Genomic DNA, 9,231 nt, shown 5'->3' with positions numbered 1-9,231 from the left:
CTTCACAACCCACGGATTGAACCCACATCTCTTGCAGGCAGTCTTTGGCATGACAGGCAGATCTTTTTACTGACTGAGCCACCTGGGAAGCCCAGCAGTAGAATATGCCCCACTAAAAACATACCTCTATGGCACAGGATTATTTTGAGAAACTACAGACAGACAAGAAGCTCTGAAAACAAAGGAGAAGTTAGTCTTTTGCAAGAGAAATGTACATTTGCCAAGGAAATTTCCACTTGTACCGTTGTCTCCCTCTCTGGACCAAGAAGAAAAGGATAATCCTAGGTCACAGGGGACCTACCTATCCATGGAGGAGACAGCCTGAAATCCATAGAACAAAGCTTACCCTGTCTACCTCGCTCTTCCTGGTAACGGCCCCATAACCAGCCTCCCCTTGCTTGTCTAAGAAAGACAAGATTATTTAAGCCCGTGGTTTAGATCACAACTGGGGAGTTACTCAGTTTTGCTGGGTGTCTCCCATGTACACATATAAACTCCTCTTTTTTTTTTTTCTCTTCTGAATTTGTCTCTTATTTACAGGGCCTCAGCCAAGAACTTAAAAGAGTAGAGGGAAAATTGTTTTTCCTCTGCTTTAAGGACGGGGATGACTGGAACGGGAGAAGGCAGAATGGCTGCAGAGCAAACGATAAGAGCAGAAACTCCATGGGAATGCAGATACCCTGATGGGTGCCTGAGAAGGGGAGGGGCGGGGAGGGGGCCAGCCCAATGGGGAATGACATGCATCTCAGCAGGACCCACGGGTCACCTGTGACAAGGGAAGAGCAAATGTCCCCAACCCCCTCTTCCGTCCATGACAGGGTGCTTCACGAACTCCCAGGCAGGGAGGGAGCCCCAAGTTGGCTGGGTTAACTCTGAATGGGTCAGGTTTGTCCCAAACACTAGCAAGCAGAATGGAGGTTCAAGTAACCTGACTTATTAACAGAATGATAAAGCTAGTTCATGTATTGGGACCCTTAAAATGGAGGGCACCCCAGTGAGCCCACCCATGTCACAGATCTAAAGCTACATCAGCCTGCACTTACCAGAAGCACCTGTCCAGGAAACCACTCACAATCCTCCAGCTCAGCTTTGGCTAGCACAGCTTACCCTGGAAAGCAGGACCTGCGAGTCTTAGAAGGAAATCCCCAACCTCCTACCCAGTCACGCTCTGGTTCCACGTTGCCATTTCTAACTCTGTAAAACTCCCTCTTGTCCAAAATCTCTCAAGGAGAGGGTTTCACAGCTGGCAAGATGCTCCTTGAATAAGGGACAGCAAACTCATTACTAAATCATTTTCATTTTGTTATCTAATGAGAACGTTACGTAGGGGAACAGAATATGACACTCCAAAATATGCCACTCTGACATGCGGGTTGTTTTGGCCTGAAGGCAGTGAAGACACAGCAGACCTTGAAAGCTCTATGAGTCTCCCTTAACTGCCTAAAAGAATTTAGATAAAGGACTGGTAGCAGAAAAAGTTACTACCAGAGATAACTTTTTTTTAAGACTAATTTAGGGTTCTACTGGGGTCATAGTCCAACCTGTGTTTCTTTTTAGGATTAATGCATTTTAATTTTCGGCTGTGCTGGGTCTTTGTTACTGCACATGAGCTTGCTCTAGTTGTAGTGAGGGGGGCTACTCTCTAGTTGCGGGGCACAAAGGCTTGTCATTGCAGTGACTTCTCGTTGCGGGGCATAGGCTTAGAGTGCTTGTGGCACACGGGCTCAGTAGTTGCGGCTCCCAGGTTCTAAAACACGAGCTCAGTAGTTGTGGCTGCAAACTTACTTGCTCTGTGGCATGTGGGATCCTTCTGGACCAGGAATCAAATCTGTGTCCTCTGCATTGGCAAGCGGATTTGTAACCATTGGGCCATCAGGGAAGCCCCAAAGATAGCTTTTATATCAGAAAGACTTATCTGCAAAGCAAGGCAAACATTTGTTTACCAAACATTTTTTTTTCTTCTTATCTGCCTGTGATTTGTCCTCCTCCCTTTTGAAGCCCCAGACCCCCTACTCCCTTCTCCTTAGCTCAGGATGGTAGGTAAGTCTCACTGAGAATAGAAGGGACACAAACTTGAGCACTGTAAGGAATGATAAGTCAAGAAAGAAGTTCTATTGACCTTTCCAATGACAGCAAAATGATGGATATGTGGAATAACCTGCCATGGTTCTCTATAGCTTTAATCTGTCAGAAACTTTTCCGTCGTTATTATTTAAAAAAATACAATGGATTAAAAAAAATATTTAGTTCTATTTATTTATTTATACGGCTGTGTCATGTGTTAGCTGCGGCATGCGGATCCCTGAGCAGCGATTGAACACGGGGCCCCTGCGTTGGGAGCGCTGAGTCCCAGCCACTGGATCACCAGGGAAGTCTCCATCATTGTTAAATGTTCTCATGTCACTCCTACTGGAAGGAATATAGTTGACCTCATTTTAGAGCAAGAGAAACTGGAGTTCAGACTGGGGAAGAGACAGCTAGTAAGAAGATTCCAGAATTAGCACAACTTGAACAGTATGAAACCAACCAACAGAGGAAGTGTGCCCGTGGGAGGTGAAGTGGGGATGGGGGAATTCTGAGTTGAAATGAACTGTGACTGTATTTAGTGAAAAACATTTCTTAGTCTTGGTTTACCTGTAAGTTTCACATGCTGAAAAAATGGGTTGCCCAACAACCATAGGACCTTCAAAGACAATGCAGATGTCAACTCAGTATTTCTAAGAATTTACTTGATGAGATTCGAAAGTATGCTCCTCTCCAGCTAAGCAAGTTGATAGCAATGCAGTGGTTTCAAGGGACTTTTACATCGAGGGTTGAACACAGAGTAGATGCCCTTAAAGCTCATAGATAAACTTTCACAGTAAGCTGCTGTCAGTGACTTGATGACTTTTGAGAAGAAATTTGTGAAGAGAATTTGTAACATTTTTAGCAGTTAACTTTAAGGATGTGAATGTATTACAGTAGCTCTAAGTCTAGCTTTTTTATTATTTACTTATTTTCATCACGCATGGCATGTGGGATCTTAGTTACCTGACCAGGGATCAAACCTGTGCCCCTTGCATCGGAAGCCTGGAATCTTAACCACTGGTCAGCCAGGGAAGTCCCTAGCTTATCTTTTTATGTTCTTGGATCAGCCAAAGCACCCTTTTGGTTAAACTATTTCAGCCTTTTAATTCTGTTCTATGCTTGAGGGCATGTGGGAGGATGGGAGAAAGCAGGGATAAATCCAATTCTGATTTTGTATGGTTTTGTACTTGTATGAGAAATTCAAATGAAATATAAAGAATATGCAATTGCTTTGAACATCAGAGAGATATACCCAGAAGGTTCATAATAAATTTCTCACATGAAGATTTTTTGAAAAAAAAAAAAAAATTGTTTAGAAGCTACCAAATTGATCAATAGGGATAAAGTACTGAAACTAAAATACACAGATGGAATCTGTCCTCCATGGACAGACTTAATATTTAAATCATTTAATTTTGTATCAGCCTGGGTTGGGTCAACAGATGATGATAAATCAGACCTAGAGTTGATACACACAAGCCAGACAAATCTGGTTGGTTTCTCACTGCGAGGTCCCAACTGGTAGCTGGGGACAGAGAGCCAGGAGGGCTGGAAGGGGAGCAGGGGATGGAGAGGACAGGGTGGGGTGTGGATGCAGAAGATTTTGGTATCCAGACTGCCTCCATCACTCACCCCCACAGGAATCCAACTCGTTCTCACAGATTTACAAATAATTGAAACTCTCAACAGGCACCACTTGCAAATTTGATTGCTCAGTCTCTTCCCTCTGAATTTGCATCAGCAACAGGAGCTCTGGAGGGAAATGTTCAAAACAGAGGCCCAGCAGCATTGTCTGGAAAGAGGGAACTGCTATTTCTGCCTGGTACTTTTGACAATATTAGGTTCTGATTAAAAACTGAAAGCAAAAATGAGTATTTTAAGGTTTTGAGCAGAATTTTCAGTTATTTTTCTAAGCTGTAAAAATGAGTAGGCACCTTGAAAAATGTGAGAGTATGTCCCGTCTGATTTTGGGGATCAAGGAGGAAATGGGAAATTCATAAAATGTTCTTTTATGAATAATGTTGATAACAGGTGGTAGTTCTAAAAGTGTTATTTGGCAAAAACAAAAGATGGGTTTTTAAAAAATTCCCTAAAATGAAAGGTTTGTAAACATGACTACATTGTATCGCATTATCTTGTTTCTGTACTCCTACACATGGAATGGGCTTCCCTAGTGGGAAAGATGGCAAAGAATCTGCCTGCAGTGCAGGAGACTCGGGCTTGATCCCTGGGTTGGGAAAATCCCCTGAAAAAGGAAATAGCAACTCACTTCGGTAGTCTTGCCTGGGGAATCCCATGGACAGAGAACTGGTGGACTACAATCCATGGAGTCAGCAAAGAGTTGGACACAACTAATCGACTAACACACGCACACACACACACACACACACACACACGGAGTCTCATTTCAGCACATCATTGCTGGTAGGGAGGAGGGCACATCCAACATTCTCAGCCCTTAGATCCACAACCTCATTTCCAAAATGGTCCTTCATTCTACTTCACGGTTTAACTCAACCAGTCACACTTTTCCACGATCAAACGTGCCTCACCTCCCATCCATACTCTGACTACAATCAGCAATCATTTCTTTTTCTTAATATATATACATTTTATCAAAGTATAGTTGACTTACAATGTTTCAGGTGCACAGCAAGGTGATTCAGTTATACATTTATACATATATTATTTTTCAGATTATTTTCCATTATAGGTTTTTATAAGATATTGACTGTAGTTCCCTGCGCTATAAGCCTTTGTTGCTTGTTGCATATCTTTTTAAAAAAAAAAAATTGTTGAAGATAGCTTTTGGTTCTTTCTGTTTACAAATGATTCATTTTGATTGGGCTAGGTCTTTGTTGCTGTGCACGGGCTTTCTCTAGTTGCGGCAAGCTGGGGCTGCTCTCTAGTCGCAGTGCCCCGGCTTCTCACTGTGGTGGCTTCTCTTGTTGAGGAGCGCAGGCTCCAGGGGCACAGGTGTCAGCATTTGCAGCATGCAGGCTCAGTAGTCGTGGGGCACAGGCTTAGCTGGTCCGCAGCATGGGGGATCTTCCCAGACCAGGGATCGAACGCATGTCCCCTGCATTGCAAGGTGGATTCTTAAGCACTGGACCACCAGGGAAGCCCTATTAGCCATCCTTTAGTCTTATTTTTTTCACTATTGTATGATGAGGGGTCTTCAAATTCATCAAGACCTCCAGGCCATGGACCACTTGTCTTATTCCCTAAAATTACCCCCTTTCTGTATTCACCGTCCTATCTATCCAGCCCAGCTTCCATGGTCCGTCAGATGAGTAACTGATCTTGCAGTCTTCTGAAATCTGTGACTTCTCTTTTTTCGCCATGCCACACGGCACATGGGATCTTAGTTCCCTGACTAGGGATCAAACCCATGCCCCTTGCAGTTGACCCTTGGGGTCTTGACCACCAGGCAAGTCCTACTACTCTTTTTTTTGATTTTGGGCAAATTTCCAAAGTTGGATGAAGCCAACTAATGCCAGTACCAAAGCAGCTGAATGTTCCCAGATAAAACCCCACAATGGGGCAAGTTGGTTCCACTGTGATTTCAACTGGGCCCTAAATGCTGCCCAGAAATCTCACTAAACCTCTCTGGTTTATCCACTCTCTAGCTCTTGACAGTGATGGTTTCAAACCTTCCTTATTCTTCTAACCCTTTGAACAGCTAACTTTGAGTAGAGTCCTTGTCTTCTACTTCTTAAAAAATATAAGAGAACTTCCTGCCACAAAACTGACAAGCCTAGCTTTATTCACACCCAGCTTTTCATATTTCCTCCTGTTAAGAAAAAAAAAAGGCTTCTTCTCTGGATCCCCACAATTATGTTAATTTAAATTGATTTAAATTAACATAATTGCTAAAGCTGAAACTCCAGTACTTTGGCCACCTCATGTGAAGAGTTGACTCATTGGAAAAGACTCTGATGCTGGGAGGGATTGGGGGCAGGAGGAGAAGGGGACGACAGAGGATGAGATGGCTGGATGGCATCACTGACTCGATGGACGTGAGTCTGAGTGAACTCCGGGAGTTGGTGATGGACAGGGAGGCCTGGTGTGCTGCGATTCATGAGGTTGCAAAGAGTCGGACACGACTGAGCAACTGAAGTGAACTGAACTGAAATTGATTTAATTCTCTCTCATTTCTTAGGAATCCTACACGGTCAGTTACTTCTTCCTCCAGTATTTTCAGTCTTTATCCTGACTTGATTCTTGCCATCAGCATTTAAACATGTTCAGTCTTGCACACATTTCAACTTCCTATTCCCCACCCTGCCCTTCCTTCGAAGCCAATTTCTCAAGTTTTCTATACTGCTAATTTCCATTTCCTCACTTGGCACTTCCCTGTCAATCCTCTCCAAGCTGGCTTCTGCCTCAATATTCGCACAGACTCCCTTTTGTCGGGGCTTCCCTGGTGGCTCAGATGGTAAAGAATCTGCCTGCAACGCTGGACACCCAGGTTCGATCCCTGGGTCAGGAAGATCCCCTGGAGAAGGAAATGGCAACCCACTCCAGTATTCTTGCCTGGGGAATTCCATGGACAGGGGAGCCTGGCAGGCTATAGTCCATGGGGTCACAGAGTCAGACATGACTGAGCGACTAACACGCACACACCCTTTGTCAGGATCACTTATAACCCCCCGTCGGGAATCCAATGCGTATTTCAAATGCTCCTTTCCTTGCCATTTTCAGTAGTGTGTTCCCAGCTGGCCACTGCCAAGCAGCTTCTTCCCCTGGCCTTCTCACCCTCTACTCCCGCTTTCCCATCTTCAGCTCTGGGAGTCCTTTCCAGTGTCCTTTCCTAGGTCCCTGGGCGTTGGAGTCTCTTCTCTTTGCACGGGTACTCTCTCCCTCGGTGGGATCTGAGAAGTAGCATCCTCAAGGTCGTGCACTGCGCCGCCTCCCCACGCCAACCTCACCTGTTCTTCTGCTTATTCGCCCCATCCACAACAGGCTCCTCAATGCTCCTTAAACCTGCCAGGCAGAAGAGAGTCTGGGGACTTCCCTGGTGGTCCAGTGGTTAAGAATCTGCTTCCCAGTGTGGGGATTTGGATTCCTGGTCAGGGAACTAAGATCCCACCCAGGAACAAAGATTTCACATGCCACAGGGTAACTGAGACCTAACACAGCCAGGTTGACTTTTAAAAAATTAACGAGTCTTTGGAAATATTTCAGTAAAATCAGTGAATCAGCTTTCAATACTTTGGCCAAACATTCTTCCCTCTTGGGGAACTGTATATGAGGGTGTTTAGGTCCCCAAGCTGACATTTAAGTCACTTAAAACCAAAGCATAAGAGGTAGATCAGACATTGGCTCTTTAGCTCAAACGTGCTACTTAAAGCTTTTGCACCAACTTTAAATTTGGAAAAACATTTTCTTGGGAGTGAGGTGCTTGCTTTTTCTGAACATCTCTAAACATATCAGTTCCTCAGTTCTTTTCATTAACAATGTGGCAGATGGTAGATGTTCTGGGCACAAAAATCCTTTGGTAGATATTTGTTGGCCTGCCTCATCATGTGATAGTTTATTATAATCATATTGCAAAGGGTAAGGATGGAACACCTAGAGAATAAGTTAGAAAATACATAGGAATTGTCTAGATTCCTCTTTGAGCTATAAAAAATTGATGCTGAGACTTTAGGCTCAAGTTCTAATATCAAGTGTGTTATGACTTCTCAACGCGTATGTACAGATGCTGAGTCAAAGAAGAAAATAAACAAGCTGTACAAAATCCTGGAATGTGGCTATTGCACAGTTATGATGCCCTCTCCACCCCTACCCCCTGTACTGATCCACGTTCTCATTCCTGAAATAGTTTTGTGCCATTCCCACCTATTCTTAGTTTATTCCCATTTTTTGAAACCAGGAAATATATTGACATGTTCAAAACTGTAAGAATTGATGCTTTTGAACTGTGATGCTGGAGTAGACTGTTGAGAGTCCCTTGGACAGCAAGGAGATCAAGCCAGTCAATCCTAAAGGAAATCAACCTTGAATATTCATTGGAAAGATTGATGCTGAAGCTGAAATTCCAATAGTTTTGGCCACCTGATATGAAGAGCTGATTCAATGGAAAAGGCCCTGATGCTGAGAAAGATTGAAGGCAGGAGAAGGGGGTGACAGAGTATGAGATGGTTGGATGGCATCACTGACTCAATGGACATGAGTTTGAGCAAACTCTGGGAGATAGTGAAGGACAGGGAAGCCTGGCGTGCTGCAGTCCATGGGGTAGCAAAGAGTCAGACACACCTTAATGACTGAACAACAACAAAAATGTCAAAATGATATAGAAAAGGAAACAGGTGAGAAACCTCACTTCCGCCCCTGCCCCCATCCACCACTTTCATTTGTATTGGTTTCCTTTATCCTTCTGGTGCTACTTTATGCATAGTCTTTTTAAGAATTTTTAAAATTTTATATTGGAGTATAGCCAATTAAAAATGTGATAGTTTCAAGTGGACAGCAAAGGGTGGATCAGCCATTCATATACATGTATCCATATTCTCCTCCAAAATCCCCTTCCATCCCTGCGGCCACATAACAGAGCGGACTCCCTGTGCTATAAAGTAGGTCCTTGTTGGTTATCCGTTTTAAGTACAGCAGTGTGTACATGTCCACCCAAAACTACCTATCTCTTCCCCCGACCTTTCCCCTCAGGCAACTCAAAGTTGGTTCTCTGTTTCTATTTGTAAATATGCTCACTGTATCATTTCTTTTTAGGTTCCGCATATTCGGGATGTCACTCACAATTTCTGTTTCTCTTACTTCACTCAGCATGACAATCTCTATGTCTATCCATATTGCTGCAAATGGCATTTCACTTTTTAACAGCCGAGTAATATTCCATTGTGTGTGTGTGTGTGTGTGTGTACATTATACATCTTCTTTATCCATTCCTCACTTTATGCATATTCTTATACCCTCCCACCCCTATTCTTCTTTTATACTAACTACACCCCACTGTCTATAGTGTTCTGTGTTTTGTTCTTTCCCACCTCCTCATGCATGCTGATCCTTGCCTACCAGTTTAAGAGGATTCTCCTCATTCTGTTTTATAGCAAATTGTGTTCCACTGTGTGGATATATCTTTTTTACAGTTGGGTTGCTGCCATTTTGTACCATTAAAACAATGCTGCGATGAAGAATTGTGTA

Source organism: Bos mutus, chromosome 27 (assembly GCF_027580195.1).
Source record: "Bos mutus isolate GX-2022 chromosome 27, NWIPB_WYAK_1.1, whole genome shotgun sequence".
Lineage (NCBI taxonomy): Eukaryota > Metazoa > Chordata > Mammalia > Artiodactyla > Bovidae > Bos > Bos mutus.
This window is presented reverse-complemented; position numbering follows the sequence as displayed.